General features: G+C 36.0%; 1 pseudogene; it reads left to right on the forward strand.

The window, feature by feature from the left end:
- The window catches only part of LOC111530093, a 32,544-nt pseudogene extending 18,498 nt beyond the window's left edge, over positions 1–14,046 (forward strand).
- The last annotated feature ends 5,625 nt before the right edge of the window (positions 14,047–19,671 follow it).

A 19,671-nucleotide genomic window follows, 5' to 3' on the forward strand; every position in this document is an offset into this window, starting at 1 on the left:
GTAGTCAGTGCGTTTCTGGGACAACCACTCCAGAACAATGATTTTGTTCTTAATTTGTTCATTGTTATTTATCAAGAGAAACTATTTCTTAACCCACATATTTATGTTTTATAGTTCAGGAACACAGGTCAGTGACAAACTTCTAGGTAATTCAACTCTAAGAATTACCCTTCTAGGAAATTCAGCACCCCACTTTTTTTTTTGAGACCGGGTCTCATTCTGTTGCCCAGGCTGGAATGCAGTAGTGCAATGACGGCTCACTGTAGACTTGACTTCCCAGGCTCAAGCGATCCTCCCAGCTTACCCTCAACAAGTAGTTGGGACCACAGGTGCACGCCACTATGCCTGGCTAATTTTTAAAATTTTTGGTAGAGACAGGGTCTCCCTGTGTTACCCAGGCTGGTCTCTAACTCCTGGGCTGAAATGAACCTCCTGCTTTGGCCTCCCAAAGTGTTGGAATTATAGGCGTAAGCCACTATGCCTAGTCTATCTATATGTATTTTAGTTTTTTGTAGAGATGTGGTGTCACTCTGTTGCCCAGGCTTATCTCAAACTCCTGAGCTCAAGCAATCCTCCCACTTCGGCCTCACAAAGTGTTGGGATTACAAGTGTGAGCTACCACAGCCAGCAATAAATTCTTTATATTCCAATATCATTTTGTACTCTGAAAGATGCCAGCCTTCCTCATCCCCTGAAAATCTTCCATGGAATCATTATTTCTGTGGAAATCTGCACTTGTCTTCTTTCTTGGTTCAGCCACAGCTGCAAGCCTAAGGTATGAAACAAATGCTCCAACAACATGAAATCACAGATGCTTGGCCAGAATATCACACATCCAAAATTTTGTCAAAGCACTGAAAACTATAGTAATTACTGTCCTTCATAGATATGTCAACCTCAACACCAACATCCTTCCTGGCTGATGGAGAAATGGACCACAACGGTAATTTTCATAAGCGTTATAAACTTACCCTGGCATCAGATTTTCACAAGTGATGATGCTGGCAAATTTGTCATTGAATTTTTCCACTGCTTCATGATCAATAGATGCTTTATCACCACACATCTTTAAAAATTCAATATCATGTCTTTTATTAAATTTCTGTAACCAGCCTATTGAATATTCATAGTTCCCTTCAATTTTCAGTTCATCATAATAAATCCTTACTTGTTTCATGATCTGTATACCACTAAGTGGCATGTGTTCATTGCAATGCTGATGTATGCATACTTTCAATCCACAACTGAGATCATCATTTTCAGCTTCATGCTGTGTTTTTCTATGTTTTCACTAACTGCTGTTCATCACTTTCACCACAGAGCTGCAATAGTCTCTCCTTCTGTTTCTTCAGGTCACATATGGTGGTTATTTCCTCTCCATACTCTTCTGGAAGACATTTCACACTTATGCCACTGTCCAGTTTCTATAGATAAATGTAAATGCTTGCGTCCTTGTTTCTTACCACTATTACCCGTGGGGTATCTGCAGGCCTTTTTGACATGTATAAAAATAATTTTATACTGCAGAGCAGAGAATAAGCAAAAAACAAACAAACAAAAACCCACAGTTAGTAATGCATGTAAGTCTAGGCCCCAAGCAAAGCACTGTGGAGAACCAGCTGTTGGTGCATCCAGCCTGCACATGTATCATATTATTACCCTTTGCATGTGTGCTTACATGGGGGAATTTGGGCATGTGCAGAAAAAACATGGCAGCTGAAGGGGACTGGGAGGGTCATTTTTTCCTTGAGGATGCTGAATCAACTGTGTATGGTACACCATGCATTTTCACTACAACCCATCACATGATGTCAGCTGTAAAATTTTCCACTTTTAGCATTGTTAGAGATCAAAAATTTGCAGATTTTGGAAACTTTCAAATTTCAGCTTTTCAGATTAAGGATATTCAACATATATATATTTATGCATATATATGTTGAACATCATATATATACTAAGGATGCTTCAACATCCTTTATATATTATTATAATATATAAAGGATGTTCTATATATATAGATAGATGTCCTCTATATATATAATATATAAAGGATGTTCCATATATATATGAATATGTATAGAAGGTACATATATAGATATAGATATATAGACAGGATATATATAGAGATATATATCTTCTGAAGAAGCCTGACTAATACAATGTTATATGTTTAATTAGTATTTGGTGAACTGAGTTGATCTTTTAAAATGGAGAAGCTTTTAATAACACTTATCAACTTTGTCTTTGCCCTGTTGCCTTTTGAAAAAAGATTTTTGTCATTTAATATGTCCCCGAGTAAGTCATACCAAATCCTATTGTCGAGCAGACTTAAATGAGCAAAATGTCTCCCCAATTCTCTAACAGTTCTTGAAGAGGGACAATTCTTGATGGATTTTAAACATTCACCTCAGAAGAACAGGTTTAGAGTTTCCAATTGAACTTCTGTCTTTGATCCTCAAATCAGTTTCTGATGGAGAAATGCAACTCTGATTTTGAATGGAATAAGCTAAAACATCAAAATAACTTTTTGGACATTAAACAGCTGTTTTTTAAAATTCCATGATTTTATTTTATTATAAGTCAGTAAGACACATGTGGATTAAATTTTCTTATAATACACAAGGTTTGAAAAATTAAGGGAACCTGGTTTGGGTTTGATTAACTGAAAAACATTTGCAACCCAATGCCTATCTCTTTCCTCCACATCTTTTCCTGAAAGTGTTCTTGCAAACTGCTTTACCCTCATGAACTCAGCATATAGAAGAGTCATGCTGTGAATGTGAAAGATATTGAAGTCAGCCCTAGGAGAGGTTGGTTCTGAAATTTAATGAAGCTTGAACTAATCACTAGGCACAATTTCTAAAAGTCTCCTTTCTGAGAACTTCATACCACCAAAAATTATTAGGCTATTTTTGAATTACTTTAAAAGGCTACAGTAACCAAAACAGCATGGTACTGTTACCAAAACAGATATATGAACCAATGGAACAGAACAGAGGCTTCAGAAATAATGCCACACATCTACAACCATCTGATCTTTGACAAACCTGACAAAAACAAGCAATGGGGAAACAATTCCCTATGTAATGAATGGTGTTGGGAAAACTGGCTAGCCATATGCAGAAAACTGAAATTGGACCCCTTCCTTACACCTTATACAAAAATTAACTCAAGATGGATCAAAGACTTAAATGTAAGACCTAACACCATAAAAACCCTAGAAGAAAATCTAGGCAATACCATTCAGGACACAGGCATGGGCAAAGACTTCACGACTAAAACACCAAAAGCAATGGCAACAAAAGCCAAAATTGACAAATGGGATCTAATTAAACTAAAGAGCTTCCACACAGCAAAAGAAACCATCATCAGAGTGGACAGGCAGCCTACAGAATGGGAGAAAACTTTTGCAATCTATTCATCTGACAAAGGGCTATTATCCAGAATCTACAAAGAAAAACAAATTTACAAGAAAAAAAAAACATCAAAAAGTGGGCAAAAAATATGAACAGACACTTCTCAAAAGAAGATATTTATGTGGCCAATAAACATGTGAAAAAAAGTTCATCATCACTGGTCATTAGAGAAATGCAAATCAAAACCATAGTGAGACACCATCTCATGTCAGTTAGAATGGCAATCATTAAAAAGTCAGGAAACAACAGATACTGGAGATGATGAGGAGAAATAGGAACGTTTTTACACTGTTGGTGGGAGTGTAAATTAGTTCAGCCATTGTGAAAAACAGTGTGGCTATTCCTCAAGGATCTAGAACCAGAAATACCATTTGACCCAGCATCCCCATTACTGGGTATATACCCAAAGGATTATAAATCATTGTACTATAAAGAGACATGTGCAGGTATGTTTATTGCAGCAGTATTCACAATAGCAAAGAGTTGGAACCAACCCAAATGCCCATCAATGATAGACTAGAAAAGGAAAATGTGGCACATATATACCATGGAATACTACGCAGCCATACAAAATGATGAGTTCATGTTCTTTGCAGGGACATGGATGAAGCTGGAAACTATCATTCTCAGCAAACTAACACAGGAACAGAAAACCAAACACCGCATGTTCTCACTCATAAGTGGGAGTTGAACAATGAGAACACATGGACACAGGGAGGGGAACATCACACAATGGGGCCTGTTGAGGGGTGGGGGGTTAGGGGAGGGATAGCATTAAGAGAAATACCTAATGTAGATGACAGGTTAATGGATGCAACCAACCACCATGGCACGTGTCTACCTATGTAACAAACCTGCACGTTCTGCACATGTATCCCAGAAGTTAAAGTGTAATTAAAAATAAAATAAAAAATAAAAAATGCAAAAAAAAATGCTTTTTGAAACATGATAATATTGAAGTTTGGACCTTTATTTCTAAATGTGATATTATTCCTAAATTTGTAAACCGTTTGATCATTTATTTTGAGGGTAGTTATTTCACTCCATGAGAAAGATCCTCTACAGTTTCTTTCAAGCATAGGTTACTTTCTAGGAGAGAAGAAAGTACTGTTGTTAAATCCCAGTAAAGGCAGCAAATGGACATTCAAATGTCCTTCTCTGAGATAGCTAAATTACTATGAGAATTGTGAACTCTGATTTTGGAAAAGAGACAGTTCATCAGGTCTTGACTTTGGAGACAAGATTCACACTGCAAACATTTAATGTACTCTTTCTCTCATTTTTGTTTACATATTTAAATTGTATATCTCTATTTATGACACTATAATTGTTAAATATGAGGAGTTTTGGTGGGGAGGAGGGTAAGTTGTCTATTATATTTCTTTTAAGGACCTAGAAATTAATAAAAGTGAAGACCTGTTTCATCCATTATCAAGTCAGCAATGAATTGACGAAAGGTCACATAGGGTAACTGGGAGATCTGGAGGGTCCCAGGGTACACATGACTGTACAAGCTCACCACCAGACCACTGTGGTCTGTTCTCTGCAGAGACATCCTGTGGTTAGCTGAGTCAATAACTGAAGTTCCCAAAACTTTTTCCCCAACAAAAATAATGAGCTTTAATAAAATTGTACTTACTGTTATGCAAAGAATGAGACAGAAAAAGAGAATCGATTGGAGGGAATGCATTGTTAGGCTTACCACTGCACTGCCATCAGCAAGAAATTATTGAGTACCTACTATGTGAAGGGTCCTTTGAGTACTGAGTATATGGTATAATTCATACCTGTACAGAACTTTCACTTTTGTCTAGGAGATGATGATATGTTTTCTCTGTTCTTCTCTGTTTCTTTGTCATTCTCTCTCTCTTTTCTACAAATATAGAGAGAAACATATAGCACAGATATACATGTGCACATTAAAAAATTACACATATATAAAAACTTGACAAATTAAAGCAGCTTATAAAAAACACCCTAAAGTTATACAAACAATAACCATTCCATAATTTTAGAGAAGGGTCTGTGTCTGTTTTTGTTGTTGTTTTCAGGATAGATGTAGAAGAGAAACAAAAGACATGAGGAGAAAGAGAAATAAACGAAGAAATTCCCAGGGATCATGTGTTTTCTGGATGTCCGTGTTATAGGTGATTAGAGTCTAAACTAAGGCATAACTGTGAGAATAAGCACAGAAAGGCATGAATTTTTGAGGCATTTTGGAAATACAAAACTACAGTTTTCATTCTTTTATTGTTCCTTCCCTAGAGCACCTTCCCCAACCACTCATCTACAGAATTGCTTCTCAATTGGCAAAGACTAGATATTTATTTTTCCTGTTCATCATGAACTAATAGTTTTATAAAATACAATAAAAGTAAATTAGTAGAAAAATGAAATAAAAATACTTTCAAAATAAAGTCCCAATTTTTTATTATTAAATTCATCAAGCATAAGGTTACAGTTTTAGTAAATATAATAAGAACAAGCCTAACATGGGTAGAAAAACAAAATACAATAAAAAATGGTAATACTATTCACTAAAAGTGTGCATATAGGCCATAAATAGGGAAAATTGCTACTCTACTCAACTTTTTTGATTTGCTATCATGACTAAACAAAAATTATTATTGAAATGGTGACTCCCAACAATAAAAGCCTTTAAACACACTTTAAACAAACATAGCGTTTATTAATACTTAAAGTTTTTAGCGTGACAAATGAGCTTGCTTTTTGCCTGTTAATTGATCTAATCTAGGTTGAATTGATGACAACTCTGCTTGCAGAAGATAATATATATTTTAACTGCTTCTATGTTTTATTGGTATTACATTAATAGTAGAGACAGCATCTTAGAGGATGCTGATATGAATGAAAAAAGGTCATTCAGTACATGCAGAAATTTTCATTTTCAACTGATCAAAATGAAACAAGGGACATTGTATTTTCAAAATTCATAATTACTTTTTCATTAGTAACCAGTTTCAGTAATTTTTCCTGTAGAGTTACAGTTAAATTTAAATTAGCTTTTAATAAAAAAATAAATTTTGGATTATGTACACATTTGGCTTACAGTTGACAAACTAAAATACCCCGAGTTGGAACATGGTTCTATTGTGCATAGGACTTCTACATAGCTCACACCACCAGCAACAGGAGTGTGATGGCCTCTACTCTTTTGACGTAGTTATCTAACACACACGACAATTATTACAGCCATGCCAAACTGCTATAAAAGTTTCTAATACCTAATCTCAATATCTGCATTTTTCCTTTTGTAGACAGGAAATAAACAACATTTAGACTGCACCATTCCACAGATCACAACCCCACCCCACTTCCCAGCTTCTGTTGGTCTCTGATTCAGTTGCCTATGTATTTCCTTCATAATCCTTTCTTGTTTTGTCTTGTAATAATCATTTATCTGTTAATCTTTACATATTAGTTTTCCCCATTAACATGCACTCTCATTAGGCTGGGCACAGTGGCTCACACCTGTAACCCCAGCACTTTGGGAGGCTGAGGTGGGAGGATTGCTTGGGCCCCAGAGATTGAGGCTGCTGTGAGCCATAATTGCACCACTGCACTCTAGGCTGGTCAATGGAGTGAGATTCTGTCTCAAATAATTTTTTTTAAAGTACCTTCATTAGAACAAGGGCAATGTCTATTTTGTCACAATTGTGTTTCTAACACCTTGCATAGGTGCCTTTGAAGCACATGACGGGCTAATTGAATGCTGAATTAATTAATTAGGAATCAGTTTAAAGCCACAAACTCAGTCAATGAAGGATGACAACAGTGTGGAAGAAGCGGTAAAGGGTGGAAATGAACATAAATAAGCCTTTATCACATGCCAAGCCTTACATTAGGCACTTTCCTTTGTCTTGTTTCATCCTTACCCTAAACCTGTGAAACAGATGTTATTATCACTGTTTTACAGATAAGGGAATTGAGGTTCAGAGAGGTTAAGGAACTTTCACGAGGTCACATAGTAAATGACAGAGTTGGAATTTGAAGCATTTTGGCTCCAACACTGACAGCATTTGCTGAGTGATCACATGTGTATAAGAGTCTGGGAAGAGGGGTAATGAATTACACACACACACACACACACACACACACGCACACACAAAAGTAGAAAACATGAGGGAGGAATATTCTCAGATTAGGAAAGGAAACAATATGAGTTCAGTTCTGACAGATTGAGTTTTTGATGGAACCATTTGCATGGAAACCTGGAATTGGAGTGAATGTTCTGAGATGAAGATAAAGACCCAGGAATGGAGTTGCTATGATGTTTATAATTGACTTTCAAACACTTCCACATGTACAGTGTGATATTTTATGTAGAATTAGATTAAGCTATAAGCTAGATGCTGTCCATCTCTACTTAAGCATGCATAGTTCAAGAGGAATGATTGACTTTCACTCAAATACCCTGTACTCCAGAGGCGCTCCTATTAGTATAAGCAATTTTGTTTTCTGGATCTCCATCAAAACCAATTCTTTGATTATTCTTACAGTAACTCCAGAGGTCCTCCTATTGGTATAAGCAATTTTGTTTTCTGGATCTCCATCAAAACCAATTCTTTGATTATTCTTACAGTAATTGTTAGAAACAGGTATTTATTGGTGTAATGAGTGACTTTTAATTATTACTATGAAATGTGCTTCCAGTGAAAGTTAAGCTATGAACAGTGTGTTAGAAACACTCCCTTTCTAGCCCTATGAATGCTTGAACAGAGGATAAGAAACAAGCAAGGCCAATAGCCTATACTCTTAGGGATGATGCCGCAGGTGAGTGTCAGCTGTGAAACTGGGAGGACTCTGATTGTCAGACGCTGATGATAGAGGTGACAGAACCACTACCTCTGGAATCTTAGTATTTCCTCAGGCTTGCAGAACAGGTTGTACAAATCGTTTCTTTTGTGATTACATTCTAATAAATATTTAGATAATGAATGTTTTATGCATGTAGCAGAATTTGGTCTGGGATTTGCTTTCATAATCACAAGGTAATGATAGTGGAGTGTAGCTAACTCCCATTTTCCTCAAAACTTCTACACCTACAGTAATCTACTAAAAAGAACCTAGGAGTTGTATTTAGGTCCACTTGCAACAAGAGTTGACCACATACGGTTGATAAATGAAATAACTCAGGAAGAGTATGAAGAATGAGAAGACCACAGGACAGATACCGGAAGACAGTCAGTATTTAGAAATCTGGGAGAAAGGAGAGTCTATAAAAAGACTAAAAAGTAATCAAAAGAAGAGCAGGAGGGGGAGAGCCAAAAGTAAGTTGTTGCCAAACTAAAGGGCTTAAAAACTTAAAGGTACGGGTAATGAGCAGCTTCAAATGCTTCAGAAAAGTCTAGTAACACCCAGACTGAAATTTTTTTTTTAATCCAGATTTTTAACTATTAGTGCTTGGCTGATGACCTTAGTGAGAGCTGAACCAAGGTAAAGGGCAGATGTAAGCACTGAAGCCAGGTTTCAGGACATTGCATAGTGAATAGGCAGTAAGGAGATGAAAGCAATGAGTGGGACTTGAGTACGTAATGGAAGAGAAAGAAGTAAGGCAAAATAGAGCATAAATACAGAAGTGGCTGCTACTTGCATTTTCTTTTAAGATCAGAGAATCTTGAATATAAGTTGAAGATGCATTTGAAAGAAAATTCAATACATGGAGCAAGAATTGAAAGCAGAAAGTAGATGGGCCAAGAAGACAGGTGGGGGAATCAACCAATAATATGGATGGAGACTTCAGTAAGATTGAGCTGGAGTGGAGTTACGAGTTCATCCTGACAGCTTTCAGTTTCACTGCAAGGAGGCAGAGCAGAGGGAGGCTTACTGTGCTAAAATGTAGAGACAGGAAAGAAGAAGCACAAAATAGTAATAAGGATTTGGGGTAACGGAGATGAGAAAGCATTTCTTTGAAAAGTTGGATTCCTTAATGCCCTCATTGATTTATCACTGATTCTGCCCTTTAAAAGAATGCAGAGACCACAATTTATTTATTTATTATTATTAATTTTGAAAGACAGAGTTTCACTCTGTTTCCCAGGCTAGAGTGCAGCACTGCAATCTTAGTTCACTGCAGCCTCAAACTCCCAGACTTAAGCAATCTTCCCCGCTTAGCCTCCCAAGTAGCTGGGTCTACAGGCACATGCCGCCATGCCTGGCTAATTTTTGATTATTTATTATTAATAAGAATTTCATAGAGACAACTGATAAAGAACACATTTACTGCCTAAACTGTCTTGCTTTGGATTTCCTGAGCATCCAGCTCCCAACCAAAGGCAATTATTAATGTGCTGTTCAGTTTGTATCTTTCCAAAATGATAAAAATCTAAATCTTTATAAGATCAATGGTTATAGCAACATAAACCATATTAAATCATAAACATTTTTACCTTGTAATAATAAGATATCATTTATTTAATAAATAAATGTGTATATATATTTATCTTTTTTTTTTTATTTTTTATTTTTGAGACGGAGTCTCGCTCTGTCGCCCAGGCTGGAGTGCAGTGGCCGGATCTCAGCTCACTGCAAGCTCCGCCTCCCGGGTTTACACCATTCTCCTGCCTCAGTCTCCCCAGTAGCTGGGACTACAGGTGCCCGCCACCTCGCCCGGCTAGTTTTTTGTATTTTTTAGTAGAGACGGGGTTTCACCATGTTAGCCAGGATGGTCTCGATCTCCTGACCTCGTGATCCACCCGTCTTGGCCTCTATATTTATCTAATATATATATACACATATAAACTTATTCCTATAAATTTCTTTATTTTTTTAGAGATGGAGTTTTGCTAAGTTGCCCAGATTGGTCTCAAATTCCTGGCCTCAAGTATCCTCTTGCCTCAGCCTCCTGAGTAGCTAGGACTACAGGCACACAACACCACACAACACCGTGCCTGGCTAATTTTTATTTTTAGTTTTTGGTAGAGTTGGGGTCTCCCTATGTTGCCCAGGCTGGTCTTGAACTCCTGGCCTCAAGAAATCCTCCCATCTTGGCCTCCCAAAATGCTGGGATTGTGGATGTGAGTCATTGCACCCAACCTATTCCTGTAAAATTAGCACACAGAAAAAACATTGTATTTAAATTAGTGAAAAAGTTATTTCTATCTATAGCAGAGAATTATAAATTCTCACTATCTTTGATCAGAAGGCAACTCAGAAATAAGCAGGCCAAATGTCATTTTGTTTGTTTTTTTTTTTGTCATCATAAAATAAAGCACTTCTTGGAAAATACTAATACGTGTACTGTGCTTGAAATATTTGAAGGATATTATAGAGTTGTATTAAAGTCTGTTGCCTACAACAGAATTTTATGTTTGGGACACATTTAGAACATATATACCATCTTTGGAAAAAGATCTGAATATATGTTTCTTATGTTTACTCCAGCAGAATACTGCCATAATGCCTTCAGATCTTTCCTCCCTCTAGGAGAGGCACTGTGTCCTTAGCTGCTACTTAGCATCCTGTTTATAGCTGACATCCTTATAAACCTGGAGGTATTGTGCTTCCCACATCACAGCAGCAGACACGTGTGCATGCCCTAACATCCTGTATGAAAAGCATTTGAGTTTCTAACATCACAACACTGTGTTCTGCAAATCTGTGGGAGAATTCTCTCACAGGAGTTCAAACAAATAGCCATCACACCTTTTTGAAGTTCATAAAAACCTTTTTGATTTTCAAAGACTTTCCCAATAAAGAAACAATAGAGGCTAGAATTTTCACACAATCGTTTGACTAGAGTCTGTTAGATGTAGATGAACACAATAACTGTTTTGGCAGAAATTAACATTTACACCAGTTCATAGTCTTTACTGGAAAGTTGAAAAGAATGCAGAAGCAACAGCAACAACAAAACAGAGGGGCAATGATGTAGTTTTATGGTTTTTCATTTCCTTCAAGCCAAATGTAGAAACCCCTATGTTCATTTAGGTGGAGGAAAAAAAAAGATGAACGTAAATATCCTGGAAATGTTTGTCTAACACAAATTACAGAAATATCATCAAAAACTACTACACTATATCCACAAACTTTCACAGATTTCCGGCACTGACTCCAATACAGAGATAAGTTGTTTCTAAACCATACTTTTGACATACAAAAGAAGAAGTTAACTCCTTCAGTAAATTATAACTTATTTTGGGCTCCTTAAACCAAGAAACTAAATGATACTGCGACTCTGATAATATTCCTTTACTAAAGCATTGTTCTTCAGTCTGTACAAAGTCCAGTTGCAACTTCTTTCCTCTCACTATCGAGTCCTAGAAACATGAAGCCACAGACTTGCAATGAGAGGAAATAAGTCACCGTTACTCTAAAATTAAAGTACCTATTCCTGCTTTATAGTTTATCAGATGTTTGGTCCGGATGCTGATTGTTTTAAAACTTTGTCTAAACATAGTATATTTCCAAAAGGAATATTAGCAAACCAATTGCTCGCTTCTAGTGACAACATCCTAAATTTTATTAACATAGGAAAGATAAATGAGTAAACAGACACAGTGCTAGTCAGTATGCGTATTTCCCAAGGAAGTAAAGTCACAAAAGAATATAACTCATGCTTTTTACTGTAACTTATTAATTATCATTCATAACCAAGATCCACTTAGCGCTGAGTTCTTGGAAGTTAGAAACACTACCCTTACAATAGGAAGCATAAAATTACCTTTTTTTCCTAGTTCCTGATAAGATTATTTATGTATCAGTGACCAAAATCTTATGAATTTGGCCAAATGAATTTCAGAATGTTCACTAATGTTCACTCATTCTCGCAGTACCCTGTCCCCTGTCACTTCTTACACATACTTGTGGTTTGATTTTCTTAGCATAGAACAACTTTTAGCGATGGAAACTTGTCTAAGCCACGATGTTTATTTTCTCAAGGGTTTTTTTGTTGTAAATTGAAAAGGAATCCACTTCTCTGGATTGAAGTTTTTGCCTTTGGGGATTACAACAGCTTTGCTCTATTTTTTCCTTTTAATTTTTAAGTTCCCCACACTTTCAGCCTCTTCCTGAATAAAGAATAATTATTTGACTGAAATTTATTTTCAGCACATGACCAAAACAGAAATCTTTTGAAGAAGCTCAAAATAACACAGGAAATACTGAACGGCTAATAGCTCAGATTCCTACAGTTATTTAGATTTACAAAAGAAAAGTAAATGGATCAGTGTGTGCAGTAAGGGCTTTTAAGATATTTTTAATGAAATAGAAATTAGTCAATCCATCAGGTAAACACGGCAATCTGGAATGTATTTAGGTAAATTGGAGAGGGAGATTAGGTCATAGGTCAGCAAAACACCATTAGTGTTTTGGAGTTGTCTTGAGGAAATGGGTCTTTCAAAGCACTGATTGTGCAATGGCAGCTGAGTCACTTAGGAAATTATGAGCCTGAATCCTGTGAGATGCCATCAGGTCCAATAAATATTATGCTTTTCTTCTCCCACCTCTTTCAACACATCTACATAATCTTGGTTTGAAGGTCATCCAGCTGTACTATGAGTAACCTTTGCTAATCTTTCCTTTGAATAATTTTAGTTTTCCTCTTTTCAATTAATAATCCATGCAGAATTTTGGTCTTTTGTTCACTCTGGTTTACTGTATGGTCTGATGAGGCAATAGTCACACAACTTACAATTTAAGAGTTTCAAATTGACCCGCAGCCCCCAAGTCAAAGCTGGTTCCCAGCTCAGTCCTGTCTGGTAGCAGCCTGCCTCCTCTTTCCTTTCAAGGACCTCCTGGCAGGTAGGGTGGCCACAGCCATCTCCAGGACTGCGGTAGCTCCCATCAGGCAGATCAAGCTGCTGCTGCAGGTGCAGCATGCCAGCAAGCAGATCACTGCAGATAAGCAATACAAGGGCATTATAGACCATATAGGTCCATATTCTCAAGGAGCAGGGAGTCCTTCTGGCACTGTCCTTCTGGCGCAGTAACTTGGCCAATGTCATCAGATACTTGCCCACCCAGGCTCTTAACTTTGCTTTTAAAGATAAATACAAGCAGGTCTTTTTGGGTGGTGTGGACAAGAGGACCCAGTTTTGGCATTACTTGGAAGGGAATCTGGCATCACGCAGTGCTGCTGGGGCCACATTCTTGTGGTATGTGTAACCTCTTGATTTTGCCCATCTAGCAGCCAATGTGGGTAAAACTGGAGTTGAGAGGGAATTCCGAGGCCTCAGTGACTGCCTCGTTAAGATCTACAAATCTGATGGGATTAAGGGCCTGTACCAAGGCTTTAACGTGTCTGTGCAGGGTATTATCAGCTGCCGAAGTCATAGATACTTCGGTATCTATGACACTGCAAAGGGAATGCTTCCAGATCCCAAGAACACTCACATCGTCATCAGCTGGATGATGGCACAGACTGTCACTGCCATTGCAGGGTTGACTTCCTATCCATTTGACATGGCTGGCTGACACATGATGATGCAATCAGGGTGCAAAGGAACTGATATCATGTACATAGGCATGCTTGGTTACTGATGGAAGACTGCTAGAGAAAGATTGCTTGTGATGAAGGAGGCAAAGCGTTTTCCAAGGGTGGATGGTCCAGTGTTCTCAGAGGCAAGTTTTTGTGCTTGTCTTGCATGATGAAATCAAGATGTACACATAAGTTATTTCCTAGGATTTTACCCCCTGTGAAGAGGCAAGTTGTATTATATAACATATCTTGAGCATTCTTGACAGATTCCTGGCTGTCAATTTATCAGCGGCAACTATTTACTGGTTGAAAATGGGAAGGAATAATATTAATCTGACCAGTTTTCTCTTAAAGCCATTTCCATGATGACGAAGATGGGACTCAATTATATTTTTTATTTCAGTCACCCCTGATAAGGAACAAATTTGGAGAAATAAAAATATCTAAAATTTTTTTTAAAAGTTAAAAAAAAAAAAAAAGAGAGAGAGAGAGAGAATGTGTGTGGTGTCATTCATTCAATTAGCCTGGCTGCTAAAATAAGCTAGGAGTAGCTATAAGCCATTGTAGTCAGGAAAATATCTTTTTCTTACAAAGGTATGAAATGTTTTATAGTATGATTTTTGAAGCATTAATAGTTGATAAGATTTATACAAATGGTATCATACACAGAAGGCAAATGTTTTTAAATATTTTTTAAGTGATCAGGACAAATGTTGTAGTGTGAGAAAAAGAGCCTGAAGTGTTAGGCAAAAAAGAGTAAAATGTCTGCAGAACTGTTAACATGCAGTTCTCAGGCTACTTGGAAAATGCCTCTCACTTTAAAAAGTAGTTTATGACTAAATAGTCTTTTTTCTTTTTTTAATTTGTTAACTTAACTAGATTTTAGGTTGAGTTCTAGTACTGAATAAAACAACTCAGAAAGATTGGTTTTTAATATTTCTTGTTTTATTTGATACATTAACCATAATATTGGCCTTTCATACTAGGCTTTAAGCCCTTTATCTAGACTCTGGTCATATTGCTAACAGGCAAAAGGTCGATTCTTACACATGCCATCCAGTCAACAACTTGCCAAGCAATTACTAAATACCTGTTGTGTATACTGCATTAACACCTTGAAAATTGTGTGTAAAGGAAGTAAAAGACACAGTCCTATCTTTGAGGAATTGCTAAACTCTTTGGCATAAAATAATGAGTGACTTTTATTGCGTCTTCTTCCTCCAACCAGCTCTTAAATACTGCTTATATTTACTTTTTTGCCAGCATCTTCTGTGAGCATTTGTATCATTTCCCACCAAGACCAGTGCCCTGGGCTCCAATTACCACATGTAAGCTAGCGTGTCCAAAATTTCTGTTTCTGGTCCCAAGTCCTTGCTCAAACATCAGAGTTGCACTTTCTTTTGTTTTCTGGATAAATTCATGCACGTCTACCAAAAGTTCTTCAGAAACTGCAAGTTAATTTATATTATCTATCTCCTCCACTTGGTATCTTTTGCTTTCTTTTTTTTTTTTTTTTTTTTTTTTTTTCAGAGGGGTCTTGCTCTATCATCCAGGCTGGAGTGCAGTGCAGTGGCACGATCTTGGTTCACTGCAACCTCTGCCTCCTAGGTTCAAGCAATTCTCCCGTCTCAGCCTCCCAAGTAGCTGCAACTACAGGTGAGTGCCACCACGCCCAGCTAATTTTTGTATTTTTAGTAGAGACAGGGTTTCACCATTGGTCAGTCTGGTCTCAAACTCCTGACCTCAAGTTATCTGTCCGTCTTGACCTCCCAAAGTGCTGGGATTACAGGCGTGAGTCACTGCGCCCAGCCGTCTTCTACTTTTTAAAAGTCTGTGAGTCGCTTACAAAATCAGGAAATTTGGAATTCTCCTTCTCACTCACATCATCATTAAGATCTGCCCACTCTCCCTCCAAATATCTCTATTAAAAAGTTCCTGAGCAGTTAAGTTTATGTTAACTGCTAGGGTAGCCTTACTTAACTGGTCTCTCTATTTCTAGTAGCTTCCCTCTTCCATTCACCAATCTGTATTATTTTTCTAAAATTCATATGTGATTACTCATGTAACTCTCATGGTAAAAAGAAAGAAAAAAAAAAAAAAACATTTAATGGTTCCCACATACCTACAGAAAATATCCCAAAATCTTTATCATGTTATAGAGTCTCTTTTCTGCCTAGCAACCGTCTATACTGCCAACCACTTTTCCTAGTCTTTCTTTTCCCACAGGCTTCCCCTGTCTCCACACTACAGAGTCTCAGTTTTTGGAGCACCTTAGAATTATGGGGAGTGTTATAAAAATGCAGATTCCAAGACTTTAGAACCAGAATCTCTTTAGTAGAGCATGGGAACCACTCATTTTTACTATTAACCTGCCCTAGAATTCCCTCGCAGAGCTCATCGCCCACCTTACTTGTTGTTCCAGCAAATTTCCACTTATGCTTTAAGGTCTTGCTCAAATATTCTCATCTCAGGGGTTTTTTTTCTACATAACTCACACAGTAGAAATCACTTTCAGTCATTGTGCTTATGGAATTCTAAATATTATTCAAATATATAGATTTATAAATTATTTTTGTTAAAACCACATTTCTCATTCCCCTTCCTCTTTTATATTTCCCCATAATATTTAGTGTCATCTGACATGTTATATATTTTACTTATTTTTTTCTTATGTTTGTCTCCTACCACGAGAATGTACACTCCAGTGGATAGAGTTTTCAACTCTTTATTCAATGACAAGTGTCAAACATACAAAAAAGTTTAAAGATTTGTACAATGAGCCATCTTATGAACCCTCATCATGCAGAGTCAGTAATTGCTAACATGTTGTCACTATTTGCTTCATCTATCCAGAAATAGAGATAGCTGCAAACTTTCACATTTTATAAAATAAGTACAGATAATACCTTCGATTTATGCGCATTTTTTTCACAAATACAACCACTTATTCACAAAGGAGAACTCAAAAAAGATTTAAGAGTTAATTTGGATTTTTGTTTCTTTGCTTTTTAAATAGAGACAGTCCAGGTTGGTCTCAAACTCTTGACCTCAAGCCGTTCCCCTGCCTTGGCCTCCCAAAGTGCTGGTATTACAGAGGAGCCACCAGACTGGGACAAAAGGGTTAATTTGAATGTGTTTCTCCTGTTGAAGATTATGAACTCTAGGAAACAAAAATTTATTTCCTGAATCATTTGATAGTAAATTGTATACTTCTTGAGAGTTCTTTCCTAACTACTTCATCAAGTATTTCTTAGGAATAACATTTTCTATATAACCACAATAATTTTGACACCTAGAAAATCAAAATAACCCCTTCCTCCATTATCAAATTTTCCTAATTTTCAGCCGTTAAGATTTCTGTAAGTTTTTTCACTGCTATATTCCCAACAGTCTGAACAGTCATTGGCTCATAGTAAGTATTAAATAAATAATTTTTAAATTGGTAGATCTGTATCTCTGATTAAACTGAGTTTCTTGAAAGCAGAAACTATGACCTTTTTGTCCCAAGTCCCTAGCATAGTGCCTGGAATATGGTAGGAGCTTCATATTTAACTGAACGGAAGGATACATTGTATTAATTACGGTTATAAGAGTTGAGGTGACATAGAATTAAGGCATAATCAGAGAGGAAATAATTCAGGAAAAGACAGGAAAGCTGATGTGTCTGAGAAGAATCTAGAACCAAGTCTTAAATTAAATGGTGTCTTAGAGCATGGCATGGAGGAAATCTCCATTTCACAGATACAGATAATCTTTTCTGACTTCTTACAAATAAAAGAGCTTTGTCACAAATGAGAACCTGTGAGACAGAAAGAAGGCTCAGTTTTAATGACTAATGTTGAAGACAGCTACTCAAGACCACGAAATAAGTAACATTGTCATGGACAAAAGATGACAACATTTTCAGAATGTATTGTATCAAACCATAGAGCATAACCTAAAATTAAAATATGCTATTGATTTTGGTTGTCTTTCTTTATAATATCCAATTACATGAGTTTTTGTTTGTTTTTTGTTTTTTTATGTTTTGTGGATCCTACCCTGAACTAGGAGGCAGAAAAAAATCTAGGATGCAACTCTGGTCCTGCCTACGGAAAGATGGGCAGTTTCCTGTCACCACTGCTCTGGGTCTTGGTTTCTTCTTTTGTGAATCAAGAAGCTGAATTGGAATCAATAGTTTATAAACTGTATTACTAGTAAAACCCTTTTTACGCTGCAATTTTTTTATGGGTCATGTTGTCAAAATTCAAAATGAAGAAAAAAGACAAGTGAAAAGTATTGCTCCTAATCCTGAACCTCAACAATCTAGTCCCACATGTAGAATACACTAAAGTTCCCAATTTTTTTGTGTAGTTTCTGAGGGACATTGTAAGTATAAATAGAAAATGTATTTACAAAATATATTTACATATTTTGTTTTTTAATGAAAATGAGAGGTAAGTTATTCATACCATTCTATGCTCTGCTTTTTACATTTCATGATTTATCTTGGAAATTCTGTCAGTATGTAGATTACCCATCTTCTTTTAAAGTTGCATAGTATTCCATCCACAACTATTTATTCTGCCAGTTCCCTATGAATAGACACATTGTTTCAATCTTTTGTAATTATAAATGATACTTCAATGAATAATGTATATATAAATTGTTTACAGAACTGTATTTGTAGAATAGAGCCTCAGAACTGGAACTGCTGGATTAAATAATATGTGCACATATAATTCTTGAGAAATAGAGGTTTTTTTCAACTTATATTCTCAGTAGAAATGTAAAAAAAAACAAAAGCTCATGTTTCCCCACACTTGTGCCTATATAGTATGCAATGAAACATTTTTATATGTACATTTTGTCAAGTAAAACATAAAATATCAGTTCTATTTTAATTTTCATTTCACTAATGAGTCCCTATATACATATGCATATATAAATATGCATTTCTATGTAATTCTTCTTTTTTATTTGAATCATACTAAATTTATAGACAGACGATGCCTCAGTGACAAGTAACATATTTGATGTTGAGTTTTATTATCTAAGTGTGCAATATATTTTTCTATTAATGTATTTTTGTATGTTTTGATAAAACATTTTTATATGTATATTTTTTAAGTAAAACATAAAATATTAGTTCTATTTTAATTTTCATTTCACTCATACTGAGTTGAGTCTCTGTATACATATGTATATATACATTTCTATTTCATTCTTCTTTTTTATTTGAATCATACTAAATTTATAGACTATGCCTCAGTGACAAGTAATATATTCAATGTTGAGTTTTATTATCTAAGTGTGCAATATATTTTTCTATCAGTTAATGTATTTTTTGAGTCTCCCAATAGTGATTTAAAGTTTTCTTCATATTAATCTTACACATATCATGTACAGTATATTCCTTTCTAATATTTATAACTCTAATTTCTTCCTTTTGTCTAATAGGCTAGGATGTCCAGTTTGATATTAAATAATGACAGTTACAGTGGATAATCCTGACTTTAATGCAACTTGGTCTAGTGCTTCATCATTAAGCATAATCCTGGTATTGGTGCTGAAGCAGATATATTTTATTATGTCATAAAAGTATCCATCTATTTCTATTTTAAATTTTTATCAAAAATGAAATTTGAGTGCTATACAATATTTTTTATTATCTTTGAGGATACTAAAAATGCTTTCTAACTCTTTTAGAATTCGTTTTGGTAAATTATATCTTCCTCCAAAATTATCACTTTAATCTAGATTTTCAAATTTTATTTACATGGAATTGAAAACTGAACAAAGTAATCTCATAAGATTGCTTGCGTGTCCTTTTTGTCT

The sequence above is a fragment of the Piliocolobus tephrosceles genome, chromosome 5 (assembly GCF_002776525.5).
Source record: "Piliocolobus tephrosceles isolate RC106 chromosome 5, ASM277652v3, whole genome shotgun sequence".
Classification (NCBI taxonomy): Eukaryota; Metazoa; Chordata; class Mammalia; order Primates; family Cercopithecidae; genus Piliocolobus; species Piliocolobus tephrosceles.